This window comes from Gastrolobium bilobum, unplaced genomic scaffold (genome assembly GCF_033153095.1).
Source record: "Gastrolobium bilobum isolate Gb01-03AN ecotype WA unplaced genomic scaffold, APGP_CSIRO_Gbil_v1 utg405397, whole genome shotgun sequence".
NCBI classification, from domain to species: Eukaryota; Viridiplantae; Streptophyta; class Magnoliopsida; order Fabales; family Fabaceae; genus Gastrolobium; species Gastrolobium bilobum.
In genome coordinates this window covers 1-12,311 of record NW_026895424.1, presented here as the reverse complement: position 1 = coordinate 12,311, position 12,311 = coordinate 1, and the positions used below count along the sequence as shown (strand labels likewise).

The following is a 12,311-nucleotide window of genomic DNA, read 5'->3' as shown; positions in this document are numbered from 1 at the left end:
GGCCAAAAATTCAAATCCTTTTTTATTCAATCATTGCATGGATAAGAATGAATAAGTCGTGTTGAAGTAAAATTACTCACTTTGGCTTACCGTTTTTACATAAATTATAAGTAAAAAGGCAGTAGGAACTAGAATGAACAGTGCAGTAGCAATAAATGCGAGAATATTGACTTCCATAATCTCTATGTTTTATTTCTCTTTTATTTCGAATAAAGAATTCGGGATTTAATCCCATAGAGATGATACATCTTTCGTTGGTAAATTCAATGGTATAATAAATTACGTTTCCATGCTATCAATATCAAATCGGATCAATATCACGAATAACAATATCCGAGCTATTAAGAAGATATTTCCTCCATACTATATTAAAAAAAATTTATTTCTGATGCAATCAAAAATTCCCTTTTTTTCTTTGTTCGTCGGAATCTTTACCCTAAAAAAAAAGAAAGAAGGAGCCTTGTTAGGGATGATATATTTTTTTTTATTTGGATTCTATTTTACACACGAAATGAATTGATGTCTTTTTTTTTTTATTGGATTTGTATCCAACGGGATTGACGGGGCTCGAACCCGCAGCTTCCGCCTTGACAGGGCGGTGCTCTGACCAATTGAACTACAATCCCTGGGAAGGGTATACAGTATACACATATTCTTACTATTTCATCCAACCCCCCTTTTTTCTATCTTCATTTAAATTCTGTTGTGCGATAACTGACAGAGGCAGACATATTAATATATTATTTATATTCATATATAAGAAAATTAAAAAAATATATGGATATGCACGATATCGAGATCGACACAGATTGCGAGTAATCCGTTCGTTATTGCCAAATCTACTCAAAAATGAATCAATGATAATAAAAAAGATTCTTTTTTATTCTTTAATCCCTTCCTTAAGACTTTTTATTTACAGATCCTGATATGAATCTAGATCGTTAGTAAGATACGAATTTTTGGAAAAATATGTAATAAAGAAAGAGCGCCGAGGATATCTCATATTTTCGTCCGTATCAGAACGCATCGGTCAATTCCGGATAAAAAATGGGTTATCTCGTTTCATGGGGGATCGGCAAATTATTGGGCCGAACTGGATTTGAACCAGCGTAGACATAGTGCCAACGAATTTACAGTCCGTCCCCATTGACCGCTCGGGCATCGACCCGGGAAGAATCAATTTCAGTTTTTATTGAAAATCCATGATCAACTTCCTTTCGTAGTACTCTACCCCCAGGGGAAGTCGAATCCCCGCAGCCTCCTTGAAAGAGAGATGTCCTGAACCACTAGACGATGGGGGCATACTTGCCCGATCGCCATTAGACTACGTTCATAGTATGAGCAGTTTTTTTTTAATTGTCAATATAAAGGAATGATAGAATTCTATCAAAAGGATATTTTCATCTTTCATAATTCCATAGAATTAAATGATTCATCATTTAGATTTTTAAATTTTTCATTTTAATGTTAAGATTCATTAGGTATATTCCTGTTTCACTCTAAGCCGGGAAAAAACGACAATCAATCTGGAAATTGGATAAGAAAGACAGGGATCGACAAGTTATTGAAATTATTTTTTTTTTTCAATAAAAATTTGGTTAAGGGACAGGACAAATTGAATCCATTTATCAAATATCAATAAACCCTTTTTGAACTATACTATTATTCACTAGATAAATTCAAATAACATAACTATATCATTAAGTATATGCAGTAACAAATCTATGTACTAGACTCCTATTGACTAGTTTCTGATTTAGGAATTGAATCAAACGTAGCCCCTTTAACTCAGTGGTAGAGTAACGCCATGGTAAGGCGTAAGTCATCGGTTCAAATCCGATAAGGGGCTTCTTCCTTTTTTTTTCAAAAAACTCCAGCAGTAGTATTTATATTTGAAAGAAGAATCGAGATATATCGGTATTCAAAAAAAAAAGTAAAGATTATAAAAAACGTAAGTGGACCTAACCCATTGAATCATAATTAGATCTACTATTCTGATATTTAAATTCGATAGAGATGAAATTAGAACACTGGATCTTTTTTTTTGAATCTGAAATTTTGAATTTGAAAAGGGGTAAAATCGAATAAAGAAGACAAAAAAATGTAAAATAGAAAGTGCTTAAATATAAGATCCTGTAGTAGTTTCCTAGACATAGAAATTATAAGAATATATAGAGAGAATTAATTTCTTTTTATTTCACAAAGACGATTCTTTGATGAAAGGGTAGGAGTATGTTTGAGGATACGCTCGTAGCGAGAGCGATAAGGGGGATCATTTGTTTATTGAACAGTTCTTTAAAAAATGGATTTATACGTTTTATGAGTCATAAGACAATTCATGATTCATCATTGCTTAGATGCTTAGAGGATTTTTAAGATAAAAATAGAAAGGAATAACCGAATCGAGTTCGTGAATTTGACTTAGGTATCAATAGACAAACCAATAAATGATTTTTATATTCGAAACCCATTAGAAAAGAAGGGACAATCTAGGAGAAAAAAGTGATATAATTATATATAATATGATATGAATAATATAATATATATATGATATGAAGATCCCATTCCTGAAAATGCTATGAGGTGTTTGGAAATGGTTGAAGTATTTGATTTGAATAGGAGGATCACTATGACTATAGCTCTTGGTAAGTTTACCAAAGATGAAAATGATTTATTTGATATTATGGATGACTGGTTACGGAGGGACCGTTTCGTTTTTGTGGGTTGGTCCGGTCTATTACTCTTTCCTTGCGCCTATTTCGCCCTAGGAGGTTGGTTCACAGGTACAACCTTTGTAACTTCATGGTATACTCATGGATTGGCAAGTTCCTATTTGGAAGGCTGCAACTTCTTAACCGCTGCAGTATCCACTCCTGCTAATAGTTTAGCACACTCTTTGTTGTTATTGTGGGGTCCTGAAGCACAGGGAGATTTTACCCGTTGGTGTCAATTAGGTGGTCTGTGGACTTTTGTTGCTCTCCATGGCGCTTTCGGATTAATCGGTTTCATGTTACGTCAATTTGAGCTTGCTCGATCTGTTCAATTGCGTCCTTATAATGCAATCGCGTTCTCTGGTCCAATTGCTGTTTTTGTTTCCGTATTTCTGATTTATCCACTGGGTCAGTCTGGTTGGTTCTTTGCACCTAGTTTTGGTGTAGCGGCTATATTTCGATTCATCCTCTTTTTCCAGGGATTTCATAATTGGACATTGAACCCATTTCATATGATGGGAGTTGCTGGTGTATTGGGCGCTGCCCTTCTATGCGCTATCCATGGTGCTACCGTGGAAAATACGTTATTTGAAGACGGCGATGGCGCAAATACATTCCGTGCTTTTAACCCAACGCAAGCCGAAGAAACTTATTCAATGGTCACCGCTAACCGCTTTTGGTCTCAAATCTTTGGGGTTGCTTTTTCCAATAAACGTTGGTTACATTTCTTTATGTTATTTGTACCAGTAACTGGTTTATGGATGAGTGCTCTTGGAGTAGTCGGCCTGGCCCTAAACCTACGTGCCTATGACTTCGTTTCTCAAGAAATCCGCGCAGCGGAAGATCCAGAATTTGAGACTTTCTACACAAAAAATATTCTCTTAAACGAAGGTATTCGTGCGTGGATGGCAGCTCAAGATCAGCCTCATGAAAACCTTATATTCCCTGAGGAGGTTCTACCACGTGGAAACGCTCTTTAATGGAACTTTAGCTTTAACTGGTCGTGACCAAGAAACTACCGGTTTCGCTTGGTGGGCGGGGAATGCCCGACTTATCAATTTATCTGGTAAACTACTAGGTGCCCATGTAGCCCATGCCGGATTAATAGTATTCTGGGCTGGGGCAATGAACCTATTTGAAGTGGCTCATTTCGTACCCGAGAAGCCCATGTATGAACAGGGCTTAATTTTACTTCCCCATCTAGCTACTCTAGGTTGGGGGGTAGGTCCCGGGGGGGAAGTTATAGACACCTTTCCATACTTTGTGTCTGGAGTACTTCACTTAATTTCTTCTGCAGTATTGGGCTTTGGCGGTATTTATCATGCACTTCTGGGACCCGAGACTCTTGAAGAATCTTTTCCATTCTTCGGTTATGTATGGAAAGATAGAAATAAAATGACTACCATTTTGGGTATTCACTTAATCTTATTAGGTATAGGTGCTTTTCTTCTAGTATTCAAGGCTCTGTATTTTGGGGGTATATATGATACCTGGGCTCCAGGGGGGGGAGATGTAAGAAAAATTACCAACTTAACCCTTACTCCAAGTATTATATTTGGTTATTTATTAAAATCACCTTTTGGAGGCGAGGGTTGGATTGTTAGTGTGGACGATTTGGAAGATATAATTGGAGGGCATGTATGGTTGGGTTCCATTTGTATACTTGGTGGAATCTGGCATATCTTAACCAAACCCTTTGCATGGGCTCGGCGTGCACTTGTATGGTCTGGAGAAGCTTACTTGTCTTATAGTTTAGGTGCTTTATCTGTTTTTGGTTTTATTGCTTGTTGCTTTGTCTGGTTTAATAATACCGCGTATCCTAGTGAGTTTTACGGACCCACCGGACCTGAAGCTTCTCAAGCTCAAGCATTTACTTTTCTAGTTAGAGACCAACGTCTTGGGGCTAACGTAGGATCTGCTCAGGGACCTACCGGTTTAGGTAAATATCTAATGCGTTCCCCGACCGGAGAGGTTATTTTTGGTGGAGAAACTATGCGGTTTTGGGATTTGCGTGCTCCCTGGTTAGAACCTCTAAGGGGTCCGAATGGTTTGGACTTGAGTAGACTAAAAAGGGACATACAGCCTTGGCAAGAACGACGTTCCGCGGAATATATGACTCACGCTCCTTTAGGTTCTTTAAATTCCGTGGGTGGCGTAGCTACAGAGATCAATGCAGTCAATTATGTCTCTCCCAGAAGTTGGTTAGCTACTTCTCATTTTGTTCTAGGATTCTTCCTATTCGTAGGTCATTTATGGCACGCGGGAAGAGCCCGCGCAGCTGCGGCAGGATTTGAAAAAGGAATTGATCGAGATTTTGAACCCGTTCTTTCCATGACACCTCTTAATTGAAACATGAAATCTAGTGTTGGAACTAGGAATTTTTTGAATTTCACCATACGCATTGAATTGAGTCAAGAAGGTAGGTCATATTGAAAAAGTCTTTTCTTTTCTCTTTTTTCAACTCATTTATATCTATTATCTAATCTTTTTGGGGGCTCGGCTAAATGGTGGTATGTATAGCCGAGCCCCCAAAAACCGAGCTAACCAAAAAAAAAAAAAAGAATAAAAAATACATTCGCCGAGTAAAAGGAGAGAGAGAGGGATTCGAACCCTCGATAGTTCTTTGTTTTGAACTATACCGGTTTTCAAGACCGGAGCTATCAACCACTCAGCCACCTCTCCAAAAGATAATTTCTATTTTATCTTTATTCCACTGAATAGAACATGACCATATCTATGATATCTCTATTCTCTATCTATGGTAAAGATATCAGATGTGAATTTTTTGGTCTAGTTTTCTATCTGTATATCTATATATACATACATCTAGATGCGGTATCTAGCATGCGAGTAAAAAAAACCCTTGATCCATGCCCCCAAAGACCAAAGAAAGAAAGGGGTAGTAATAAGTCATATAAAACAAGTGGATTCATGATAAAACCCCACAATGTTCGGTTTTTTATTACCCATTTTTTTTTAGGGGATACAGGGTTTTTTTTGGGGGGGGGTCAAATGGTATAGTTCTTTTGTTGGTAAATTAGAGGATTAGAAACATGACTATTGCTTTCCAATTGGCTGTTTTTGCATTAATTGCTACTTCATTCATTTTATTGATTAGTGTACCTGTTGTATTTGCTTCTCCCGATGGTTGGTCGAGTAACAAAAATGTTCTATTTTCCGGTACATCATTATGGATTGGTCAAACAACTGTCACCTCTCTGGTAAGTAAGTACCAATATATATTTCTCAGCTGTCCATCCACACATATATTTTTTAATATGTATATACATTAGCTAATATAAATTAGTAAATATAATAAATTTTAAGAGTAGCTAAATTAGAACTTCAGAGGGACGAAAATAACTTACGAGTTAAGAATTAAGAGAATACAACGGTCATCATAGTTTTGCCGCCAAAAAATATAAATTAAAAATTTTCTTTCTCTCTTTTCACTCTTCTTAAGGTTTTCTTAGGGTTTCTTTCTCTGTTTTCTTAAGGTTTTCTTAGGGTTTCTTTCTCTGTTTTCACTCCTTCTTAAAGTTTTCTTGGTTTCTTTGGGCTACCTAGTTTCTTTCTCTTGTTCTTGCTTGTTTCTTTCTCTTGTTCTTGGATTGTTTTATCAAGACAATGGAATTGGTGAATATGGGAGATGGGATGCAAGTAGATGATGACCCAACCAACCTGTATTGTTTGGCAACACTCTTACAAAGGTGTCAATACCTAGGTATGTTACTTCTGCCCTTTCTTTTCTTCTCTTTTCTTTTCTTTTTTTCTTGAAAATGTTTGATTATGTGCTGATATTTCTTGCTTGAAAAGATTGAGTATGTGGGTTTCTTGCTGATATTTCTTGCTGATATTCGACTGTGTTCTTTTTTCTTTTCTTGAAAATATAGTATGTTTCTTTTTTCTTCTTGAAAATAGAAGATTGAGGGTGTGGCTTGTCAACAGTTGCTTGTCAATACCATATGAAATATATGTTTCTTTCTTTCTTTTTCTTTATTATTCTGGCAATATTGAAGGTGTGGCTTTTCCATTATGTTCTTGCTTTTCTTTTCTTTTGATTTCGTTTTTCTTTTCTTTTTTCTTTTCTTGAAAATAGAGTATGTTTCTTTTTTTTTTCTTGAAAATAGAAAATTGAGGGTGTGGCTTGTCAACAGTTGCTTGTCAATACCATACGAAATATATATGTTTCTTTCTTTCTTTTTCTTTATTATTCTGGCAATATTGAGTGTGTGGCTTTTCCATTATGTTCTTGCTTTTTGAAAATACACTATGTTTCTTTTTTTCTTCTTGAAAATAGAAGATTGAGGGTGTAGCTTGTCAACAGTTGCTTGTCAATACAATACGAAATATATATGTTTCTTTCTTTCTTTTTCTTTATTATTCTGGAAATATTGAGGGTGTGGCTTTTCCATTATGTTCTTGCTTTTCTTTTCTTTTGATTTCGTTTTTCTTTTCTTTTTTCTTTTCTTGAAAATACAGTATGTTTCTTTTTTTTTCTTGAAAATAAAAGATTGAGGGTGTGGCTTGTCAACAGTTGCTTGTCAATACCATATGAAATATATGTTTCTTTCTTTCTTTTTCTTTATTATTCTGGCAATATTGAGGGTGTGGCTTTTCCATTATGTTCTTGCTTTTCTTTTCTTTTGATTTCGTTTTTCTTTTCTTTTTTCTTTTCTTGAAAATACAGTATGTTTCTTTTTTTTTCTTGAAAATAGAAGATTGAGGGTGTGGCTTGTCAACAGTTGCTTGTCAATACCATACGAAATATATATGTTTCTTTCTTTCTTTTTCTTTATTATTCTGGCAATATTGAGTGTGTGGCTTTTCCATTATGTTCTTGCTTTTCTTTTCTTTTGATTTCGTTTCTTTTTTTTTCTTGATAACTGTGGATGTTCGATTGTATGCTTTTGTTTCTGTCTGCCCAGACATCATATTCTTGCTGATATTTCTTGCTGATATTCGACTGTGTTCTTTTTTCTTTTCTTTTTTCTTTTCTTGAAAATACACTATGTTTCTTTTTTTTTCTTGAAAATAGAAGATTGAGGGTGTGGCTTGTCAACAGTTGCTTGTCAATACCATACGAAATATATATGTTTCTTTCTTTCTTTTTTTCTTTATTATTCTGGCAATATTGAGGGTGTGGCTTTTCCATTATGTTCTTGCTTTTCTTTTCTTTTGATTTCGTTTTTCTTTTCTTTTTTCTTTTCTTGAAAATACAGTATGTTTCTTTTTTTTTCTTGAAAATAAAAGATTGAGGGTGTGGCTTGTCAACAGTTGCTTGTCAATACCATATGAAATATATGTTTCTTTCTTTCTTTTTCTTTATTATTCTGGCAATATTGAGGGTGTGGCTTTTCCATTATGTTCTTGCTTTTCTTTTCTTTTGATTTCGTTTCTTTTTTTTTCTTGAAAACTGTGGATGTTCGATTGTATGCTTTTGTTTCTGTCTGCCCAGACATCATATTACTGGACTATTAACTGGTTTTTTTGTTTTTTAATTTTGTAAATTTGATTTTGTCTAGTTGAGTTTGTTAATTTTTTCAGTTGGTGTTTTATTTAACAAAACTAACATTGGATATATTTAGATATGTGGGTTTTCTATTTTATTTATTTTTTAAATATCTATGGTTTCGATTGGAATGATAACATGTTGGTTTTTCATCATGTTGAAGATGATGAAAAAGCTGAGAAGATGGAAGAGGATGAAGATGAGGATGAAGCTGAGATGATGGAAGAAGATGAAGATGAATATGGGAGATGGGATGCAATGGGAGATGGGATGCAAGTAGAAGAGGATGAAGCTGAGAAGATGGAAGAGGATGAAGATAAGGATGAAGCTGAGATGATGGAAGAAGATGAGGATGAATATGGGAGATGGGATGCAATGGGAGATGAGATGCAAGTAGATGAGGATGAAGATGAGAAGATGGAAGAGGATGAAGATGAGGATGAAGCTGAGATGATGGAAGAAGATGAGGATGAATATGGGAGATGGGATGCAATGGGAGATGGGATGCAAGTAGATGAGGATGAAGATGAGAAGATGGAAGAGGATGAAGATGAGGATGAAGCTCAGATGATGGAAGAAGATGAGGAATGAATATGGGAGATGGGATGCAATGGGAGATGGGATGCAATGGGAGATAGGATGCAATGGGAGATGATGACCCAACCAGCCTGTATTGTTTGGCAACACTCCTACAAAGGTGTCATTACCTAGGTATGGTACTTCTGCCCTTTCTTTTCTTTTCTTTTCTTTTCTTTTTTTCTTGAAAATGTTTGATTATATGCTGATATTTCTTGCTTGAAAAGATTGAGTATGTGGGTTTCTTGCTGATATTCGACTGTGTTCTTTCCTTTCCTTTTTTTTCTTGAAAATAGAAATTGAGGGTGTGGCTTGTCTTTTGTCAATACCATATGAAATATATGTTTCTTTCTTTCTTTTTCTTTATTATTCTGGCAATATTGAGGGTGTGACTTTTCCATTATGTTCTTGCTTTTCTTTTCTTTCGATTTCGTTTCTTTTTTTTCTTGATAATACAGTGGATGTTCGATTGTGTGCTTTTGTTTCTGTCTGCCCAGACATCTTATTACTGGACTATTAACTGGTTTTTTTGTTTTTTGATTTTGTCTAGTTGAGTTTGTTAGTTTTTTCAGTTGGTGTTTTATTTAACAAAACTAACATTGGATATATTTAGATATGTGGGTTTTCCATTTTATTTATTTTTTAAATATTAATGGTTCTTTCTTTCTTTCTTTCGTTTTTTTTCGCAATATTTAGATGTTGGTTTCGATTGGAATGATAACATGTTGGTTTTTCATCATGTTGAAGATGATGAAAAAGCTGAAAAGATGGAAGATGATGAGGATGAAGCTGAGGAGATGGAAGAAGATGAAGATGATGAAAAAGCTGAGAAGATGAAAGAAGATGAGGATGAAAATGAGGATGAAGCTGAGAAGATGGAAGAAGATGAAGATGAGGATGAAGCTGAGAAGATGGAAGAAGATGAGGATAAAGATGATGAAAAAGCTGAGAAAATGGAAGAAGATGAGGATGAAGTTCATGTAGAACTTGAGAAAGGTCTTAACCAAGAGGACCGATCAACCCAGAAGCAGTCTCGGGTTGTTCTATTTACATGTTTTAGCAAGTGCTTACAGTGGTACTTACATGTAATTGACCTATGAAGGAGCATCAACATGAATCAAACTCACGACGATTTAGTAAAAATTATCAACAAGAGTTGTTATATTTTTTGAAAAGGAGTAATTATTCTACCTAATTGATAAAAACATATATGACGTAAGAAGATGACAAATATATATGATACATGGACATGTATAGAGATGACACTAGTCCACTACCATATTCTGAAACAGAAATGTCTTAATAATATATATATATATATATATATATATATATATATATATATATATATATATATATGAAAGGTGGAGAAAATTCTAGATATTTGTGCTCGCTTATAGATCTAGATTACTGAATAACTGTTGTTTTAAATCCATGATCTGTTTGGTGGAAAGAGAGAAAATTTATTTATTTTATCATAAGCATTTCTTCAAAATTATAAGGTTGTCTATTTATTTTTTTAGTCCTCTTTTTTAAATTTTAAAGGGAAAATATTTAGTTACAAAAAAAAAGGGAAAATATTTTTTATTTTAAAGGACATGATTTTATATTATTCTAAATAAAATTATATCGTTTTAATATATATTTAATGATTTTTAATATTTTCTTTCCTCTGTATAATTAGAAGCAGAGAGACCTAAAATAAAAGTCATCTAATTTAAAATGACAATTAATTGTTTACAAAAAAAAAATGACAATTAATTTTTCCAATTTAAAATGTGTAAATTTTATAAAAGGGTATGAGACACCGTGTAGGTGTGCATTTAAAACTCAGCAATACTTGTATTTTAGGAAAAAAAGGAAAAGAAGAAAGTTCACTTTAATTATGCATGTGTATGAGGTTAGCTGTGTATACTATGTAGGCTATTTGACCATTTTTGGGCTTTATCATGTGTATTTTCACAGATGATCTTCAAGGTAAAGTGGCTGGGATTGAAAGTGTAAATTATCTCGAATCCAGTACTTGATTCTTGAAAGGTAGAAATGATTGAAATTATTAGGTGTGGTGGGACTTATGCTATCCGCTAGGGGTGATAATAAGGCCAAGGGCATATCAGGAGCCTTAGGCCCGACCCGTTTCGGCTCGGCTCGTCTTTTTTTATTATTAAGCCCAGACTTATACTCATGCAAAAGCTTTTTTATTTAAAAGGCCTCAGGCTTTCATAGCCAAGCCCGGCCTTGAAGCCTTGGAGGCTGGCCCGTATACATTAAATTTATTTATTTTTTATATTTTTATATTAATCATTTCAACATCCTTTTCTCAGTTTTCTGTCTCTGCTCTATCTCTTCTCCCCGATCTAAGTCATCGTCCCACCAACAGGTAAATGAAGTCATGTTCATCATCTATTTTTATAAGCCATGCGGATTCCACGGCTTATAATGATGCTTATGGCGGCTACCGTGGAAGAAAAATTAATGTAAAATGTGGAAGAAAATTTATTGGTGGGGTTCAAATCTAGTGTAAAAAATCTGGAATATTAAGAAATGTGGAAGAAAATTTAATGTAAAAAATCTAGAATGTGGAAGAAAATTAAGGAAAAGCAACGTAAAATAAAGTAAAGGTGATGTTGTTATTTTGATTTTTTAATATTAATGTTTTTTTATTATAAAAGAAACAACTATTATTTTCTTACAAAAAAATACATATCAGTGCATGATTAATGGGCTGAATACGGCTACAAATTGGAATGTAAGGTTTTTATTTTTAATAAATAAACAGGCCACAGGCTTGAGACAGGCTTTTATTTTTTGTAAACGAACCAGGCCACAAGCTAATATTATATTCGTAACAGGTAACAGGCTAAGGCCAGTCTGACACGTTTAAATACAGGCTTGGCCCGTTAAGATCAAAGCTCGGCTCGGCTCGGCCCGTTAACACCCCTACTATCTGCCACATGATCTAAGTTTTAAATTTCGATGATGCAGATTCTGCAAAGGACAGAGATATTTTCTGAATTCACTGTCCCCATCCTTTACTTTCACCTCAACTTCATCAAGCACTTTCATAACTCATAGCTATATGTTGAATTGCGAATTGGGTCACCAACCCACTTCAACCCGCCCCGCCTAGAAGTGGGTCAAAACGGGTTGACCCGTCGGGTTATATATATATATATTTTACAATTAAGTAGTATTTCATTTGTCATTAAATTTTTGTGATATCCAATTTTTTTTTTACATTAGTACTTCTTAGAAAAAATAAAGAATAACAATTTTATTTATGACAAATGTTATCTTTATATGGAGACGAATGAGTTCCTAAAGAATGTTTTGACAAATATTAGTATACATTTAAGATTGAGATTGAGAAAAATTAAAAGAAGTGTGAAATAAAATAAAATAATATTAGAAAAATTAATAAAATATAATTTATTTTTAAATTTTAATTATTTATTTTTTTAATTGACGGGTTGGTGGGTTGACCCGCCAACCCACCATAAAACGGGGTGAGT

General features: G+C 34.3%; 2 non-coding genes and 2 pseudogenes across 2 annotated transcripts; 2 read left to right on the top strand and 2 right to left on the bottom strand.

The window, feature by feature from the left end:
- Positions 1–235: 235 nt before the first annotated feature.
- Positions 236–1,826, bottom strand: LOC133310676 (uncharacterized; annotated as a pseudogene).
- On the bottom strand, positions 553–626 carry TRNAD-GUC (transfer RNA aspartic acid (anticodon GUC)). Its single transcript has one exon. It is a non-coding gene; the product is annotated as a tRNA-Asp (tRNA).
- Positions 1,778–1,849, top strand: TRNAT-GGU (transfer RNA threonine (anticodon GGU)). Its single transcript has one exon. It is a non-coding gene; the product is annotated as a tRNA-Thr (tRNA).
- Positions 1,850–2,003: 154 nt separating this feature from the next.
- On the top strand, positions 2,004–5,277 carry LOC133310685 (photosystem II CP43 reaction center protein-like; annotated as a pseudogene).
- The last annotated feature ends 7,034 nt before the right edge of the window (positions 5,278–12,311 follow it).